Genomic DNA, 21,720 nt, shown 5'->3' with positions numbered 1-21,720 from the left:
GAAACATTTAACGTACATTGCCATGAAATGCATCTTGAATGAGTGAGCATGTTGAAACTCTTAGGTGTCAACATAAACCATAACATTGCAGAGAAATTTGGATGAATTCACATGTGGTTAGATAAAATATTACATAACTGACCCAGCTATGGAAAATTTATAGTCTAAACCAATATGGGCGACCAGTGTTCTACCCCAGAGGTCAACCCCTCACTGGTTAGATCAGACCATAGACTAATCACTGTGGATATCCACATTCCGCCCCCACCCCCAATCAAGGAAACCACCGTGAAAAACTTTTCAAAAGCAAACTTCACATTACTTAAGACTGAGGTGGAAAGTTTCACAGCCCCCATGCTATAGGAAAACGCTGTCCAAGCTGCTGAATCCCTTACAAAGGCACTCTATGAGCACCTGTAAGAATGCAGGGATCGTGTTATCCCAAGCAAAACCAAAACTCACTCCTTCAAGAAAAGGAAACCAGTCTGGTGGACCTCTGCCATAAACAAGCTATACAATAGAAGGAGGAAACTAGTACAGAAAAGAGTAAAATCCCAAGAAGGAACGACATCCCTAATCAGTATCAGCAAGAAACAATGATCCCTCATAAAATCATCCAAGGCTAGCTTCAAAAGAAAAATTGCCAAGGACTCCAAAGGTAACCACAAAGCGTTCTTTAGCTATATCAATAACGTAAGTGGAAACTCTCAGATCTGCTCTGACTTAGTGCAGAATGGCACAAAATACACTGAAATGACTAATATTGCCAACATTCTGGCAGACAGGTTTAGTGCAAACTTCACCCCCTCTCACTCCCTAAAGGGCCTATAACCATACCAGAAGAATGTAGAGCCCCGGCAATCACTGACACACAGGTTAAAACAGGCCTATTCAAAACCAAAAACACAGCTTCAATGGGACCGGATAGTGTCCCAGGCTGTGTCTTACACAAACTCCAAAATGAACTAACCCCTTACCTAAACACACTGTTCAAACTCAGCCTCTCTACAGGCTATGTACCCATAGAGTGGCGCACAGCAACAGTTATCCCACTCCACAAAGGTGGAGCCACAATGGACCCCGGGAACTATAGCCCTATAAGCCTGACTAGTCTGGTCTGCAAGGCTATGGAGCGCATCATCATGGAACTCATTAAAAGAGATATTGGGAATCTCCAAACAGTGGACCCTACCCAGTTTGGCTTTTTAAGGGCAGATCATGCCTCCTAAACCTGATGGACTTATTTGAGACAGTTACCAAGGCTTTAGATGAGGGAAAGGAGGTTCACACAGCCTACCTAGTCCTCACAAAGGCTTTCAACACCATTCCCCATTCTGGTATTATAGACAAGCTCACCAGCCTGAATATAAACCCCTACATCATGAGATGGGTGCTAACTGGCTCATGGATAGAACCCACACGGTGAGAGTTGCAGGCTCTAGGTCCGACTCTAAATCAGTTACAAGTGGTGTCCTCCAGGGCTCAGTCCTAGGACTTCTCCTGTTTGGTATATACTTCTCAGAGATACAGGCAAGCACAGCAGGACTATGGCTGACCAAGTTCACAGATGACTGCAAACTGGGGGCCATAATTGACTCTCCAGCTGACACAGATATCCTCCAGAAGGGTCTAACTGAGACGGATACCTGGTGTCAAAATCATGGCCTCAAGCTAAATGCCAAAAAGTGCATAGTCATCCCCTTTGGAAAAAACAAAGTTCCCACAAACTACCACATATTTGGTAGTCCTCTAAATGCAGAAAATGAAATAAGGGATCTGGGGACCCAAGTAGATAGCAATCTCTCCTTTGATAATCATATTGCCAAAGGGGTTAGAAAATCCTTCTATGTGGCCCACCTAATCACAAAAGGGTTTGCATCTAGAACAAAAGAGGTTATTGTGCCCCTCTACTCATCACTCTTCAGACCCATCATAGAGTACAATGCCCCATTTGGGATGTACCTTACAAGACACCTGCAACAGCTGGAAAGACGACAGAAGTACCTCACATAGAGGATCACTGGCCTCAAACAGATGCCCTATGCAGCCCGACTGAAGAAACTCCAGCTATACTCGGTTGCATACCTCCTACACAGAGGTAATCTCTGCCTGACATACAAGGTCATGTCCAACCCAGAATTGATGGATATGCTCCACCTAAAGAAAAACAAATCCCCGAGAGCCACATGCTATAGGGATCTAAACCTCAACATAACGATAAATAGGACTTGCTGGAGGGATAGACTCCTCTCCCAGAGACTCCCCATGCTATGGAAAAGGATTCCAATCTACATTAGACAGAGCCTCTCACTAACACTCTTCAAGAGAAACCTTGATGAGTGGATGGGAAACAGAAAATTTACCCCGGGGATCACTGCAGTGGCTCTGCTGGACAGAGGCACAGGGAACTAATGGCTCTGCTGGACAGAAGCACAGTGAACTAATCTAAGGGGGCGGTGAAAGCCAACACATTCTGGCTTAGGCTTACATATGCCCTCGTGCAGATAGCCTAGTACTTACCTATGAACCTATAAACCTATAAGACTGCTCAAAACATTAGTCTAGTCATTTGCAATCTATGGGTGTGAGAGTTGGAAAGTCAAGGAGAACATCAGAAAATGCCTTTGAGATGTACGGATACTGCAACATGTTGAGGGTTGCATAGACAAAACATTGGTCAGACAAATCAATCCTGAGAACTTCAGACAAGATACCAGCTTTTAAATGTGTTTGATCAACAGACTATAAGATATTTTGACCTCTTCATAAGTGACAGAAAACTGTTAGCAGTGATTTCACAAGAGAAAGTGACAGGAAAACTATCAAGTGTATGACAGAAATGAAGGTAAACAGACAACATTGAACAGTAGACTAGAATGATGTTGATTAATTGCATTGAGGCACACACTGGTAGATGGAAAACATTCATAAAATATCATCTTGTCTACTGTCATGATTTCCAACCTTAGAGTTAGGAAGGAAAATGCTAAAAAAATATTCTTGAAAGAAACATGATTGTTAGTTATGGATGAATGTGCTCTTCATTTATTTATATTCAGTTTCTTACATGTTCACTACATCTAAAATATAAGTGCTGAATCTGAATGAGAATATGTGTTTACACTATATAATTTTGTTTTTTCATAAAACTTCTGCTATAGCAGAGGTGGAAACATTCTTTATTATTTGTAAAATACGTTTCTCTACACTATCATTACAAAATATTTGCTAAACAATGGCACCTAGTTAATATGCAAAAATATAAATGCTGATTCATAGGTTCCTAGGTTCATGGGTATATACTAGGCTAGCAACCAACATGGCCTTTTAAAGCCCAGCTGTGCAATCCAACTGTAGTGTGTCCCCATATATCATGGGCATTTATTAGGAAGGGGTATTTTAATTATGAATTTTCTAGAGGTATGTTAGTTTGGGCATTAATGTCTACCTCTGTCTGTCAGAGAAACGTAGACCAGAGCCAGGCTGAATTTCTGATTTGCAATCCATTGGTCAAGGTTATGCTTAAATAGGGTTAGGGATGGACTCTGCTTCACATGAATGGGGAACCTATTTCAGAGCATGGGATCCTATGAGACACATACCTGCCTTGCCAATGTCTTATTTATGTCACAAGCAAACTTTAAATCCTTGGATCTAGTAGTTTAAATGCTGTTTATTTTGCTGGACTGCAAAAGGTCCATCAAAACTGGACCCAGGATGCCTTGCATGCCAGGCATAGCTTGTCTCACAGTAACCTGTAGGAGACAACAGTATAATGATAGGGCTTTAAGGTGACCCATATAGGACAATGTGTTGATACCCTGGATTGTCCTGGTAAGGACTGTTTATTGGCATTCCAACTGTTGCATATCTCCGGTCAGGTACATGCTGAAGGGAGCATTATACTCAATGGCGGGTCTGCTAAGGGTTGAATAAAATGGATGGATGAAGTCCAGTGGATAGGATGAAAACGCATGTATTTTCCTATAAGAGTGTTAATGAAAGTATGTTTCTGACATTTTAATTGTGTATATTAAAGCTGTGTCCATTCTACGGAGGTTTTCCTTCTCTCTGACTTGCGCTCCTACTTATCAGTTATTTGGTTTTATTTTTGGAGAGCTTTCCGCATATTTCGTGTTTTATTGGTTGAATAAAATGGCACTTTGACTTGCTTGGGTGAAGATGCCATGCCTTTACTTATAAGTTAGGTGACATAGAATGATTTTCTTACTACCTTGGCCACATGTTGGTCAAAGGCCAGATTATTGTCTAAATATGTTCCCAGATCCCCGTGTACCATGTCAGCTCTTAAGGGTATCTTATCGATGGACTAATTAGCTTAGGTGGCAGTTTTCCCAAAAGGCACTATAATGCATTTCTTGGCACTGAGTTTTAGGCCGTGACTTTGCCACCAGTCATTTGTCTGTGTTAAACCATTTTGTAAGATGTTTGTGTCACAGGGGGGGTCTGATAGCTCCCAGTTTACAGTCATCTGTGAACTTGGTCAGCCAAAGGCCCTTGACATTAAACTTTACCTCTGAGAAGTAGATGCCAAATAGGAGCAATCTCATTATGGAGTCCTGAGGTACTCCACTGTTAACTGGTCTATTACTGGAGGTGGTAACACCAGTTTTGACTTCCTGAGTCCTGTCAATGAGCCAGTTGTTAATCCAGTGAGTTATGTAAGGGTTTATGCCCATTTTGATGAGTTTGTTGACTATACCCATGTGGGGTATTGTAGCAAATGCCTTAGCCAAGTTCAGGTAGGCAGTATGCACCATTTTCCACTCGTCCATTGCCTCGTTGACATTTTCAAAGAAGTCCGCTAGGTTTAGTAGGCATGACCTTCCCTTGACAAAGTCCAGTGTCTCAAGGATGAATAATACTTTTTGCTATAGCTGCAACAATTCAAGTATAACACACAATGACTACAGTTAAGCGTGCCAAAAAATGGATCAGAGTGGAGAGTGAAGAATGGAAAAATATACCCACCATTTTCTGTCAAAACAGAATCTTAATTTACAGATTAATAAGTATATAGACTCAGAAATGCCTGTCATAGTTTTGGTGACCGTGTTTCTGGTCTTCTGACATATATTTAACAGCATTTATTAACTGAACACATTCAGTACAGGCAACAAATGAAACTTTATGAAACATATGTCTGTGCTGTACAGTAATACCATTACATACTCATTCGGCAGGTCAAACAGTGAACAATAAGATAGAATTATAAAGCACCTACAATGCCTTTTGTTACAAAGCAAACATCTTGCATGCATGTAAACAAGACATGGACACAATTACTTCTAATTAATAGACAAGAACTGCACCCAGCCTAAGTACTCCACAGGCAAAGATGCATGCAAACCTGTACACATGCAATTCATCTATAATCCACCCCCAGAGATTCATATCAGCCTCAACAACACTAAAAAAAAATAAAGAAAAAATAAAGAATTCCAACATATAACTGCATGATTTACAAAAAGGTAAGACTTGTTTTATTTAATACCATTGCATAACAAACTATATATATATATATATATATATATATATGTATATATATATATATATATATATATATATATATATATGTATATGTCCATTTTCTAAACCAAGTATCCTGATAAGGTTTGTGGCAATAGCAAGCTTAACAAGGTAGACCAGCCTTATTTTATTTTATTATATTTTATTTATCTATTTATTTGTGCTTATTGACCAGGGTAGAGCACTGATTATACAGGAATATTTTCAAACTCAGCTTGTTCTGAGAAATGCCAAAGGTGTCTAGGGTCAAGTGATGTACTGATACTCTCTACCATGTCCTCATTATGACCAGACTCTCTTGGGTTTATATTAGAACACTGAACATTTGAAATGTCAGGTGTTCTAATATCGGCCCATTTTCAGCAAACGCTGAAAATATCGAAGTAACAGGAAACCAAATTCTTTCCTAGGGAAAGAATTCGGTTTTCCGTTTCTGTTGCTTCGGTATTTTCAGTGCTCTAGTGGCAAGTTACGGGTCGGGTTCAGGTAAGTGTGCAATTGTGTGGACATGTGGGTTAGGGTGGGTTAGGTGAGTTAGGGTTAGGGCGCGGGTGAGGTGACAGACCTTAGGGTCAGGGTTTGGGTTAAGGTAAGTGGATAGTTAGTTGTGTTTGTATAGTTTAGTGTAGGGAGTTTAGGTGTATGTGTGTGGATTGCTGTTTGTTTGGTGTGCTTGTGTTGTGCATATGTGTTTTGGAACAGCAAATTATTTCTCTAGGAAAAAGTTTGCTGCTCCGAATGTTCGATATTTTTTTTTTCGATTGCTAGGGTTCGATATTAGAACACCCAACATTTTGAATGTTCACTGTTCTAATATAGACCCACTATCTTCTCAGTTAGCTTTACTTTAGTACACATCAAGCATCCTATGTGCTCATATCACCTCAACAGACACAGAACAGTGGCTCTGCTCCATGTCCTTCCCAGACTGCTTTGCTCTTTGTATTATCTTGGACAGGCAGCCCAGTAAGCCTGTGAAAGAACCACCTTTTCATTTCTTCTATCTGAGATGTTATTGTTTAGGTCACTACTCAAAGTTCATGACAATAGCTGAGGATGAGGACATAGACTACAATGTAAACTGACATCTTCATCCTAGGACTGAACTGTTGTCTTATCACCACAGTACCATACAAGTCCTGCAGCACTGTTGCCACTGCTCCCATTTGCTGATCAGTTTCCACCACAGTACCATACAAGTCCTGCAGCACTGTTGCCACTGCTCCCATTTGCTGATCAGTTTCATGATCTCTTCTGCCATCACTATTGATCAAAACCTCGAGATACTTAACCTCCTCTGCATAAGTTAATTGTTCCTCTTTCATCTGCAGAGAACAATTCACTCTTTTATGAGACAGAACAATGACCTCAGATTTAGAAGTGCTTATTCTCATCCTGTCTGCTTCACAGTCAATGGTGAACTGCTCCAGTGCATGTTGGACATCCCTGTCTCTTGAGATCAAGGGGATAATACCATCAGCGAACAACAGACACAAAACTCTTGCAGTTTCAAACCCTAAGCTATACCCAGAGCAGGATCCAGCACTAACTATCTGGGGACTGCCACAAAATTTAATTTTTTTTCATTAAGGGAGCATACAGGGTGCATCCTTATTAGTGCCTGGATGTGTGTCCTTATTACAGTGCACGCACATTTAAATGGAGAAGGAATTTTAGAGACAAGCTGTTCTGGCACAGAGAATGGGCTAATACAGAGGTAGGTGTGTGTGTGTGTGTGTGTGTGTGTGTGTGTGTGTGTGTGTGTGTGTGTGTGTGTGTGTGTGTGTGTGTGTGTGTGTGTGTGTGCGTGCATGCATGCGTGCGTGCGTGCGTGTGTGTGTGTGTGTGTGTGTGTGTGTGCAAATGAAAAATGCCCTAGTTAGGGATGACAGGTTGATTAACTCAGTCTCTGTGCATTTTCAAAGACTGTTGAGTTTCTGTGCATTTTCAAAGAATGCTGACATTCTGTGCATCTTCAAGGAATGCTGACTGTACATTTTCAAGAAATGTTGGGTTTCAAGGGAAGATAAGTTTACTGTTGCTCATGCTAAGTCTGTTTTCAATGTGTAACTGTTTTGTTTAGCAAATGGCCATCATTGGTGCTTGTGCTATAAATTTTAATAGCAGTGTTAGTAGCACAACAGGTATCATACTTGCCTTTGGTTTTAAGATTCAAGATTCAAAGAAACTGTATTGTCATTTAGGAAACACAACTGCTACTTAAATGAAGTTTCAAGTGTCAGCTCTTTTACAGAAGAAAACAAACACAGAAAAACAGACATGATAGGTATTAAAGAATAAGCAATAACATAGCACAGAAGTAAATATCTAGGTAGCTGGTGCACATGCTTGTACACTATTTTTTACACTGGACACACTGACTGCTAGATGATTAACACATGAAAAGAAAAGTACACTATACACAGAGGTGAGATTGGGTCATATTGCACATAAGGAAGTGATTGGAATTGCACTTGAATGAGACTATGTTAATTTTAGTATGCAATAAATAAATAAATAGAATTATTACATGGAAAAAAGGAAAAGAATGCGAGCGTAACAATCTAGTATAGTTTTGATACATCCAGATTATGTCTGCATTAATGAGTCTTATTGCATTTGGATAAAACTGTTCATGTTGAACTTAACTCTTGCTGCTGAAGGCTATGAGTTCTACTCACACACCATGTAGATGGAGTACTGATAATGCATTGCTTCTTTTAAAGGGAGATGGGGTGCTATGCTCCTGAGTGTGTCCTCTTTTGGATGAGATGTCTATTAACTAGGAACCTGTAGCCAGTTTGACAGCCATTCGTTTTTGCAGTATTGCCAGCTTACTATTTTTTTTAAATGTAACATTGGCAGTTTATTCTTCAATGGCAGCAATCACTGAATTTGTATATCAAGCATTGAAATGTAAAATTGTTTGCCAGCAGCAACCTCTTCAGTAGTTATAGATCTCTTTAATGTGGAATTATTCAGATGACTTTTACTTCTGCAGAGATTGTGTATATTAATGAATATTAGTTGAATGCAGTGACACAAGTTTGAGTGACCTTTTGTGGTTGAAATGTTCTGTAATGGGTAGTTCTGTCATTATTGGTTCATATGTTTTGTTTCATTGCTTCCTGGAAAATGTTCGGACCTACATATTTAAAACAGATACTAACTAGTGCTGCTGTACTATACAAGGAGTATAATCTAATACAATCAAGATGGTGCACCAAAGAACACATGCATGTATGCATGGTCCAAAAATGTGTGCAAGGGACCTATGGTTTGAAAACAGACCAAAGGTAAACATAATCCTCCAGATGCATTTTCTCTGAATGTGGGTTTCAATCCCATTTCAATAAATGGAGGTTCAAGGGCAGAGAAGCTTACTGTTCATGCTACGTTTGTTTTCATTGTGAGACTGTATTCTTTTGTTTAGCAAATGGTTATCAGTGTTTATGTTACAAAGTTACAGTTTTAAATATCTCTAATCATTGTAGAAGTACAGAAGAAAACAGTATACACACTGACAGGTTTGAACAGTGTTTATAACTTGGGAGAAATAGCTAAGTAATGGGACATTGAAATGGCTGGGGTGCTGCTGGGGGGGGGGGCTGCTGGCAGCACCCTATTCATTACCCTTCCAAGGGCCCCATTTGACCATGATCTAGCTCTGTCTACCCCTTAACATCTTGCCCATGGAAATTAGGAATGGGAGAGGAGACACGGCACACCTTGTTGGAGCCCTATGTCCACTCTGAACATATTCAGCTTAACACAAAACACACAGATGCAATTCTTGCTCTGGAAATACATAGACAAAATAGCTGTAGCAGCAGTTTTCAAACCCTGTCTTGTTGAAAACACTTCCCCAGCACATTCTGGAGTGTGTAGTTATATGCTGTTACCAGATCACCAAAGCATAATGTTGATAAAGCCCGGAGACTCAAATGACACCTACAAGGTCTGTGTAAGAGCAAAGAGCTGGAGCACTTTTCCACTGAATCCACATTGCTCCTTCTGAATTAGAAGCTCAACTATCAAACAGACTGTCCTTTTCTGCACCATGGTATGGGCTTTCCAAGTGAGGCTGATGCATGTGGTCTTTCTATAAGTATAGAACATTCTCATGCACTGCTTTTTTCAAAACTGAAACCAATGACTCAGTTTGCTAGTTCAGAGGAAGTTTCCAGTTTTCTGTGCAGCACATACACTCACTACATCTATCACCTTCAACATTTTCAATTGGATCTTCTCCACTCCTGTAACTCTCCTAATATAGAGTTGTTGAATTATTGTAGTGATGTAAGCTACAGAAATGTACCCATTCTCATTAGCTGTCCATGACATTACCTCCTCGGTGGAAGGTGTGGAAGGCAGCAGTTTTAAACTCTTCCTGAAACAGTGTGGCAATAACCCTCCACCCCCGTTGCAAAGTGCCTTGCTCGACCTCCTTTGAGGCTATCCATCAGTCCATCACTGTAGCCACAACAAAATAGTTTCATAGCCAGGCGTTTAGGTCAGTGATTACCAAAAATGTTGCCATCCTGTCTTTACAGCACCTATTGTTTAATTTCCTATTTGCCCAATTAGGGTTTCAAAACATTTTCTTTCTTTCCTTAACTTAATGTCTGCTTTCACTGTTGGTGTCCACCAATAGGTCTTACAATTACCCTCATGACAAATGCTGTCCATCAGTTGGCCACAGCTCCATTATCTTGATTCATCCACTTAGGTCTATGTTAGTGACTCCTCTGGAATATGGTGGAAGGCCTTCCAGAGGTAGGACATGAACTGATCCCATACAGAAGCATCTGTTAGAGATTCCCAGGACACCATCACTACACATTTGGGTTCCATGGCTATGTCTGACTCCCATCCTCATCAACTGATCTAAATAAAAAGTGTGAAGGGCTGTATTGAGAGTTTTGAACCTCTCATGGGTTCATAGGTTCATTGATAAGTACTAGACTAACTGCTCTTGTGGGCCATTTAAAGCCTATCCAGTTTCCCATTTTATGCTCAAAATAACCTATCCCTTTGGTTATAGACTGGCCTTACCCATAACATGGCTGATAATTATATATTACTCCTAATGAGAATAACTGGGGTCATACCATACATAATTTGAGGGGACCTGTGCAAGGGATAAAGCATTTTTGATCTGTCTTTGTCCATTAGTAGTACAGGGAGCAGTCCTGGGACAAATATTCTGTTTCCCATACACAGATCTAGGATGTACTTGAAAATGGACAGGGATGAACATTGTTTTATGTGAATGGGGAACTTGTCCATAGCAGTGGTATCCTCTGCAAGCTATACCTGTTCTTCCAATCTATTTGCTTGATGTTGTAAAAGAGGTTTAAATCTGTAGACCAAGTATTTCTGATGCCATTTGACTTGCTGATATGCAGTCAATCCATCAGTAATGGGTAGGAGCATGCCTTGTATGCCAAACACAGGTCACCTCTTAGCAGTCTGTAGGATAATGAGTTGGTCCGTGTAGGACATGTTGTTTAGCCACTGCATCTTTTTAGTAAGGTATCTCTGTGGGTGTCCCAGTTGTTGCATGTGTCTGGAAAGACACAGGCCAAAAGGGGACATTGTATTCAATGATCAGCTTAGCGAGGCTGAATAAAGGGGGGAATGACATCCCCAGACCTATACGCAATCCTTTTCTTTATGTTGTGTCTTTCGGCTTATCCCGGTTAGGGGACGCCACAGTGGAACGCCGGTCCGCTAATGTTTGATAGTGGATTTTAACGTGCCGAGTTACCAGCCCTGATGCACAACCTTCAATGAAGGCATGCCCATTCATGCATGCCTCTACAAAGAAGATGCTCTAGCTGGGAATCGAATGGGACAACGTCTTGCTGTGAGGCAACAACGCTACTGCAGCACCACTACTGCGGGTCTACAATCCTTTTCTTTATAAGCTGTGCAATAAAGCAGGACTTTCTTACAACAATAGCATATGTTGGTCAAATGTTAGGTCATGCTCCACATAGGTTCCCAAATCCTAAGCAACTGGGTCAACTCTTAAGGGTCTATTGTCAACATGGTATTTCCCTGGGGTAGATGACTTTCCAAAGGATACAGTAATATATTTTTTGGCATTTAGTTTCAGTCCATGATTTTGACCCTAGTTATTTATTTGAGGCAAACCTTCCTGCAGGATGGTAAAGTCATTTGGGGATTCAATGACTGCTCCTAACTTGCAGTCATCTGCAAACTTAGTCAGACAGAGACATTTGGTATTGGCTTTTACTTCAGAAATGTAGATGCCTAACAGGAGACATTCCAGTACAGAACCATGGGTGGACTCCACTCATGGCTGGTCTCATTGTGGAGGTAACTTACCCTATCTTGATTATCTGCATCCTATGTGTGAGCCAGTTGGCAATACAGTGTGTGACATAGGGCTTTATTTCCGGGTTATTTAGCTTTTCCACTGTACCTGAATGGGAAATTGTGTCAAAAGCTTTGATCAGGTCGAGATATGCAGTATGTACAATCTCTTGACATTACTGCCCAGAATATGTGGCATTAAGTCTGGAGACATGGCTACAAAATCTTTCACTGACCTTTAGCTCAAGATGCTCTGGTATCAAGAACAATTCTATGCACTCTTGCATTTGAATGTAATGATCTTGACAGACAATCCATGCCTACCAAAGAAATACAGTGACAAGTCACCAGCCAGATTTAATTCAGGCAGTCCTTCTTCCATACCAAGCTCTACCAAGGATCTCCATCATCCTCCAAATGAGTACTGAAGTCTCATAGGAGGAATACAGCTTCAGGAGACAGCATACAATCAAGAAATGCTAGACTAACTACTATGACTATGTTCAAAAAACCTTCAGGGTATTCTTTTCTGCGACTTGCAGTTAAAGTGAGTAAATCCTTTCATTCACTGCCACAAGCTCCAAGTATTCAGCACTCTGTTAAGGACTTTTGAGAATCCTCATAACCACGTAAGGCATCTCCTAAATGTCTGTTTTGAAGAAAGCTAGAAAACACATGCAATCAAAAAAATTTAAAACCAGTCTTGTGTATAAAGTTAAGACCACCTATATCTGGCTGGCAGTTTTCAATCTGGTACACAAGCTCTGGTTCCTACTTATTCTTCAGTGAGGTAACATTCTATGTCCAAAAAAGCTTTCATTAGCAGAGTTGTCCATTTTAATCTGTCTCAGCTATATCTGCCACTCATCTGGCACTGCATCTGACACCCACACATCACCAAATCAGGGATGAGCCCACATAGCAGTTCTATGTAGCTTTCTCAGGCTGAATCTGATCAGCCTATGTGAATAACTTCTTCAGTCCTGGCTCCACAAGTGATCTCAGTATCCCTGTTCACAGTAAAATCCTCTTAATCTCTAGCTCAACCACCACTGGGTCATGTTTCACTTTTTGGCTTAATGTACATCTGACATCCTCTTGTTAGATGAGTCTACCAAGGGTGACACTATCAGAAGGAAAAATATTCATATAGTGTAGCTCTAAGAATAAAAGAGAAAAGAAATCCCCACCCACCACTAGCACCCAATGAAAGAATAATATTAATATCTATTTTTAATACTTTTTGAAGTAATGTTTGTCCAAGTAAGCATAGTACACTGAAGAAATACACCACTTCATGTGGTATACTGCAGAAACTATACTGACAACATTCAGAAACAGTTTATATTTATGGCAATGGAACAAACGATAAAGCAACAAATTGCCTTAATAAATATTGATATAAATAACAATAAAAACAATAAAACACCACACTGCGAAACCAACTGCACTATACCATAAATAAAATGTTTACCTAAGTGACAGTTGTGCATTATTTCTTAAAAAAAAAAGAACATAAAACATAACATTGAAAACAAAGTGTAAACATGTATACCTTAACAATAAAGACAACATAATTACATGCAAAAAATCACCATAACTAATAGCAATAAACCACACCTGGATTGTGGGTAGTGTCAGTCTACCTACAACTGTCTTTGTTTAATCACCTGACTTGACTTTACCTTTGTGACCAGATTACACTGAACATGGGTAAAACTTACATTGTTCACACCTGAATATGGTTTACTGCTAACTCACTTTTCCATTTCTTGAAGTTAATTGTTCTTTAACTCAATCCCCCAATGGAGCTCAGAAGGTTTGCACTATAACTTACAATGGGCCGAGTCTAAGCTTTTTGATAAAATTAAATTACGTCTTCACATTTCAAACAACTGTTCATATCTCTGGAACCATATAGGTTACTAAAAAGTGTAAATTTCAAACATTTCAGCATAAATTATTTTCATAGTGATAGTATTCTTTAGGTCTTAGGTCTTAAACAGGATTTTATAAGTCACATAGACTGTGGTGCAAATTCAATAAACCTTACATGGTCTTATTTTCCATGTGTGCATTGCGTTGTGATGTGAACATGGGCACAGTGAGTTTTAGATTCAGTAAACTCAATGTAGCAGGGTGCAATCACATGCATTCATTCGCATCAACAGAAAGTTTTGTGGGATGGAAATGTTTGCATAAGTAGCTGAATTTTATATTAATGTACCTTACAAGACATCTGCAACAGCTGGAAAGGCCACAGAAGTACCTCACCGAGAGGATCACTGGCCTCGAACAGATGCCCTATGCAGCTCGACTGAAGAAATCCAGCTGTACTCGGTTGCATACGGCCTACTCAGAGGTGATCTCTGCCTGACATACAAGGCCATGTCAAACCCAGAATTGATGGACATGCTCCACCTAAAGAAAACATATCCCCTCAAGCCACACGCTCTAGGGATCTAAACCTCACCACAAAAATAAATAGGACATGCTGGAGGGATAGATTCCTGTCCCAGATACTTCCCATGCTTTGGAACAAGATTCCAAGCTACATTAGGTAGAGCTCCTCAATAACACTCTTCAAGAGAAACCTTGATGAGTGGATGGGAAACAGAACGTTTACCCCGGGGATCACTTCAGTGACTCTGCTGGACAGAGGCACAGGGAACTAATCTAAGGGGGCGGTGAAAGCCAACACATTCTGGCTAGGCTTATAAATGCCTTCGGGCAGATAGCCTAGTACCTATCTATGAACCTATGAAGCAAACCAACATGAAAGAGCAATGCAACAACCCTACACACAAGCATGTAGCCTCCGTGTCTGGGTTGGAAGTGTACATGAAAATTTCCTACATACAGGAGCCTATATGAAAGTAAAGGCATGTAGAAGTCTGGAAATATGTACAGAATGCCCATAAAAAAGGTACAAACAGGCATGTAATAGCCAAGGATGTCCAAAAGAATCAGTGATGTGTGTCACATCACTGTAAATATTATAATTTTAATATTAGCACAAATTTGCACAATGGGCCTCTACAAGCAAAATGTTTGAAAATGATTAAAAATATATAATTTAAAAGATCGGTATGATCTTTTGCCACAACAGGTGCAGCAATACCCTGCAATGTGTCTTTAACTCCATGCTTTCATGCTGTTGCCCAGTTTACATGACTACTATCCATGCAGTTTCCAGGCTGTCAGCATGGTTATTATGTAAATGATGTACAAAGCAGTGGACTTGTTGAATCACAAAAAGCAGGGACCATGTAGGGGTTTTCACTCCATATAAGCCCCTCTTTTCTCGATACTCACAAGCAGTAATTTTACTTAAATCCAAATTTCCTTGACCAGACCTCAGGCATGAGCTAGCCATCCAAAAATAGAAACTGGATGCATTCAGTCAAGAGTAGTGAGCCTCGCTGAACAGTGAGCAAACCTAGTAAGCATGGCTGCACTCTGGTAATCCCCTCTAGTTAGGATATTTTGCTTGAATACTGTTGTGGCACCAATTATTATCTGTTGGACTAGGGTACAGATAGTCTTGGGTTCAAGTACAGAGTATGCCAACTTTTAATCATACTGTGCTGACATTTTAGGTCATAGAAGTGAAGTGATATTATCTGTACTTAGGGTATTCTGTACGTGTCATGACAATAGGGATGATATTATAAAATGTCTTACATAACTTGCTGTCATTATGCACAGAGCGTAATACTGCACACTGCAGTAGGAGTTGTAATTCCTCATAATTATATCCTAAGAAGGTGAAGGTCATTTAAAGTAGCCAATACCAGCTGGTGGTCCTAAACAAATGTATAAAGTATGCATACAGCCTACATTCTGATTTGCCCTCGATACTTCAACAACTTTGTAGTAGATACTTGAAAAATTTAACTGACAAAATGCTAGGGGCTGCTGTAGCTATTCTACATCCGTATGTGCTCGAGGCTGAAATCAGTGCTGCTGTTGCTGATGACAATAGGCCTAAGCCAAGAAGGTGAAGAGTGTTCAGGCCCAGGGTAACCTATCAGGTGCTACATGACCTGGAGAGTGTAGAGCTCTACAAGGTGGACAGGGATGCATTACAAGAACTCTGTGAGCTCTGCCGGCCTCAACTTAGAAACAGAGCCCACCAAGGGGAACCATCCCAGTGGAAACTAAGGTATGTCTAGCCCTTAGAATATTAGTTACAGGTACTTTTCAAAGACCAACTGGGGATATGAGCATCACAGGCATCAGCATCCAGGATACTCCACCAGTACCTGGATGCTATGCTGATACATGCCAGTGAACGCATATATTTTCTCCTTATTGTTAATGAGAGGAACAGCAGTATGGAACACTTCTATCATGTAGCACACTACCCTGAAGTACTGGGTGCCGTAGATTGCACTCATGTACACATAAAGGCACCATCTTATGAACAGGATAGAACCTACATTAACAGCAAGGGATATCACTCAATCAACTGCCAAGTTATATGCAATGCCCAGGGGATTATTTTGAATGTGTGTGCTGGCAAACCTGGCAGTTATCACAACTTCCATATCTGGCACACATCACAGCTGTACCAGATGTTTGCTAGGGGGGACATCTCACAGGACAATTAACTGGGGGATGCTGGCAACATCCTGAAACCATGTATGATGATGCCCATCAAAGATGCACACACACCCATGGAAGAAAGCCATAATGAGGCACACACACAAACTAAGAACATCATAGTGCATGTGTTTGGACTTCTGATGTCATGGTTCCTGTGACTTGATATATCTGGTGGAAGCTTGCAGTATACTTCATGCACATGTACACAAACATTCACAGTTTGTCCTATGCTGCATAATCTGATCCTGCGGAAACAGCTGCAGCAGGATCAGCAAGAAGAATGGGCACACACTCCTCCACCAATGACTAGGTCACCACAGCCACAGCCACAGGAGGTCTCGGAGGATGAACCACCAACTGCTGGTCATGTAGGTAGATGTAGGTATGCTCAGTATGCCCTTGTTATGGTGAAGAAACAATGCATAGCATATGCACTGACCATCTAGGGTCTAATACCATCCTCCTACTTACATACATATACTAAAATTGATGACAAGCAACTCACACAACATTTATTTATACATGTTTTGGCTGTGTACTGCTTGCATCAGACAGCATCAGCCCTGAACTACTGTGTCAGCTGATGCATTTGTAAGGCAAGGCTTGAACCTAGACTGTAGTGCATATCCTACTACATGTGTCTTGCCTTGTTACAGTTTGCAAATATATAGCTGTGCTTTTGAAGATAACTTAAGTTAACATGTGAGTACACACACTTATATTACTACAATTACCATATGTACTTTTCATGCATCATTCATGAAACACTCACACAGTCCTACCACAACCGAATACTGTTACATCATGCAAGAAAGAAGTTAGGAAATTACTCCAGTCCATTGCCATTTCTGACTTCAGTCTACTTTGTATACCAACAGTAAATGTGCTTTTCCCCCACCCACAAAAACAGGACTGTAAGACAGAAAGATGTATAGTTATAATCGTATTTATGACAGGTGTTGTGTCTACTAACTGGTCTATGCCCAAATATAAGATATGGATGTACTTTTACATTATGCAGTGCATGGTTTGTACACTAGCAGTGTACAGATTTTATGAAGGGTTGTGTGACGAATGACTGCAGTTTTGAAAGCAGCTTCTGTGGCCAAAAGGCAGCCATCCTGCTTGATGAAGCTGTAAATGGTGCTTAGGGTTCAAATCGTGATGCAAGTTGAACTTTTGGAGGTGTTTTTGCTATAGCTTGTATTTTTCACAGACTGTGACTCTGTGACCCATAATGTTTTAATCTGTATATTTTTAGTACATGTTCCCGATGCATCACATGCTGACAACAGTTTTAATAATGCTTAAATATTTTGCACAAAAATGCAAAAATGCAGAAAAGGGAAATATTCAGATAAGCGTTATATATTGCCTGTAGCAATTGTGGAATCAAAGCCTGGAGCACCTGTAGCAATTGTGGAATCAAGGCCTGGAGCACTGAGAGGAGTGGGCTGCATTAGGACGTATACATTACATAATAGGAAGGCTGGATGTTAGCAATGTGCCTCACATTTGCGCACTGCTTACCTGCGCACAAACAGTTAAAAGGGAAAAACATGTACAATTAGTTCAATAATCATTGTACCTTCACTATGCCTAGCTGTCATACCTCTCAACTGTCCAGATTTATGAAGAATGCCCATTATATATATATATATATATATATATATATATATATATATATATATATAATGTTTGTAGTTTGTTTCCCATAAAATGTTGCTTTATACAAAATTATTGCTAAAATTAAGTCAGACAATAATTACATATATTCATTTGTGGATGTCATGCCCTTCATATGTGCCCTTCAAATAATGCATGCTAATGCAAAACATGTTATTCCATCAACATTGTAGGTTTGTAAGGGTAATATTTCAACATTTACCAAATTAATAATGGCTCTGTGCACATTTCCTGCTCTGAGAGTTTGAGAGGTATGCTAACTATCACATCATATACATAGAACTCTGTTCTTACTGTTCTCTATTTCCTAGATGTGGAAAATTTGCAAACTGAGGGTACAATATAACTATCAGTACAGACAATAAATGATCCTTGTGTTTCCTCACAATCAATCTCTACAATAATCAGTACAACCATGGGATTTCCTTAATTCTGCAGCACATATATCTAACACAAAAAGGTGTAATATATAATGTTGTGTGCTCCCTCATGGACACAACCCAGTAGTGGTACTCACAGGCTTGCACTTCCAAAGGCAAACATCCAGATATGCTCAATAATGGATGCATGCTGTTACACAGCTTTGGCTTCTAAACAGTATTACTGTTAGTGTATTAGCCTCAGATGACACTAAGGAGCATTGTGTCTATGCAGGACTCCTAAGCTGGTGTTCCCAACATCCCTTGATGATGTCATCTACTATAAGTTCACATTCACTGATATTTGAAATAGACTTGTGCTGTGGTGTGTGCATTAAGTACTGTGTTCTGTAGTGTATAAGCTTAAATAGGTAAGGATTCTAATCTCACTAAAGTCAACTTGGTGTGTGTGTGTGTGTGTGTGTGTGTGTGTGTGTGTGTGTGTGTGTGTGTGTGTGTGTGTGTGTGTGTGTGTGTGTCTGTCTGTCTCCATAAAGAATAGTGGTGAGTGAGTCTCCAACATTGCCATGGCTTGGATTTTGCATTGCTTGAACAAACATCCATGTCTAGCAGTCCTCCATCCTCTTGCCCCCCACAGGGCCTGCTGATGTCATCTACTATAAGATCAACTGCAGTCCTGTTAAAGTCAGACTTATGCCATGGAATGTGCATTAAGTACTATGTTCTCTAGCCTGTAATCCTAGAAAGGTAGGGGTTCTAATCTTTCTGTAGCCAACTTGGTGTGTGTGAGTTACTAGTGGATGTTGTATAGAACATTTTACCACAGCCTATGGTACAAACTCCTCATGTCTCTTCAACAGACACTGCTGCTATCATCAGGTATATCAAATTATTGGATACATATTGCTCACAACAAGCCATGGACACACAATGGTCTGGCAGACAGGTAGATGTCACCTCATGCAATATAAGACATACAACAGTGGCATTCCTTTTATGCAATGCACAAACATCATGACATCTCTTTGCAATGTTGATGGACAGGTTGACACAAGGTTCCCCATGAACTATGATGGTTGTGCATGATATTGTGATCACACATGTTTAGGTGACCATGGAGAGGTGTAGTTATGCTATACAGAAGAGAGTAATGAATGGCATAAGGACTAACACAGAATATATGTCTGTGAATGAGAGAGAGGGTAGAGGAATGGTGAGACTGCAGGAAGTACAGTTGCTGAAGGTGTATGATTTTAATCACTTGGCAAAAAAGTTCACAGTAATGGTGAATGTGGAAGGGAGGTGAAGAAGACAGTGCATGCAGTGTGGAGTTGGTGTAGAAAAGTGTCAGGAGTGATATGTGGCAGATGGGAACCAATAACTCTGAAAGGGATGGTCTACAAGAGTGCACTGAGAACAGCTATGTCATATAGTTTGGAGACAGTGGCACTGACAAAAATACAGGAGACATAACAGGAGGTGGCAGAATTCCAGATGTTAGGATTTGCATTGAGTTTGATGAGGATGGACATAATTATTAATTTGTATATTAGTTTGTAAGGCTTGGAGACAAGGCCAGAGAGTTGAGATTGCATTTCTCTGGACATATACTTAGGAAGGATGCTGGGTATATTTGGAGATGGATGGTAAGGATGGAGCTGGCAGGTAACAGGAAAACAGGAAGGCTTAAGATAAGGTTCATGGATGTGGTGACTGAGGATACGCAGGTGGTTGGTGTGACAGAACAAGATGCAGAGTAAAGGAGGAATTGGAAGAAGCAGATGTGCTATGTCATCCCATCACGGTAGTAACCAAATGAATAAGAAGATTAAGATAACATATGTTTTTATAGAAATCACATCTGTACACTTGTGGCAAGTGTGTATAGTAGGAGCATTTATTTATTTTATTTTACATTTGTTTATTGGGGAGGTCTGACTGGACAAAGGCCTGGGGAGAAAAGCTCCAGAAACAATTAAGGTTACTGTTTCCGGACCCCATGTGAGCTTTAGCAGTATTTTTTTTTATATTTCTTGTTCTGTTGTGGTTTATGAGCAGATGCCTTAACACTTTGCCCTCATATGTACAGAAATGACGACATACTTATTTTCCAATACAATTGGCTGCTGCTATGTAGCAGAGCAGATGCTCAACAGCTCTAACTAGCTGTCATACCTTCTGTTACATAACATGTAGCAATTAAAACATCTACCAATCAAATATAGAACTATAGATCAACCATAAGAAGGACCTCCAAATGTACACAACATAGGTTATTCTCCTGAAAATGCCACTCAGATCACATATACCCTTCCTTTTAGCATTCTCTATGCAGATACCAGGTTCAAACCTCCCATCACCTATAAGACTCCTTCTGTTTTCCCTGGAAGCTAGTTGACATTATTTTTTTGCACAGTGCATATAATGTGTCCTGCGAATAATTCCTGGAGGACAAACTCAAGTGCACAAACATAAGGGAATTTTGCAAACTGAAATGCCATGGAAGAAAGATTGCACCATCCCACAAGGGTCTGTAATATGTCAGAGCTGTACCTCAACAATATGAGTGAACAATGTAATGGCGCATGTGAGGTGCCTGCACTGTTAATCACACCATAAAACTGTATATGTATAGAATCTGGAATACCTAATGAACTCCCTAAAGGAGGTCTCAGATTCAAAAACATCATCCAAGGTAACTACATCCTCCTAAGATATGGTATAATCCATTTTTTCTCAAACTCTTCTGATCGTGGCCCACTTGGACAAAGCACACAACTCAGAGGCCCACTAGCCCCATCCATAAATCACATGATTTAAAGATAAGCCATATTTTGAGTACTGACACATGGAAAATCTCACTTCTGACACACTAATTTAATCAATATTTTTTCCCAGTAACCCCTTAATTAGTTTGTATTGTGTATGCACAAGCACTAAAATGACACAATAAATTATTTTGCCGAGCAGTCACTTCAACAATCTGACCATGTATGCAGAAGCACTTCCCTGATACATGAATTAATTATTTCCCCAAGACCATTTTCATTACTATGTCTAGGTATACACAAGCAACAAAATGAAACATTTTTCCCAAGCAACCCCTTCAATAACATATGTATAATCACCAAAATGAAACATTTGCCCAAGCAAC

This window comes from Protopterus annectens, chromosome 12.part0 (genome assembly GCF_019279795.1).
Source record: "Protopterus annectens isolate FY-2018-M chromosome 12.part0, PAN1.0, whole genome shotgun sequence".
In the NCBI taxonomy this organism is placed as follows: Eukaryota; Metazoa; Chordata; order Ceratodontiformes; family Protopteridae; genus Protopterus; species Protopterus annectens.
This window is presented reverse-complemented; position numbering follows the sequence as displayed.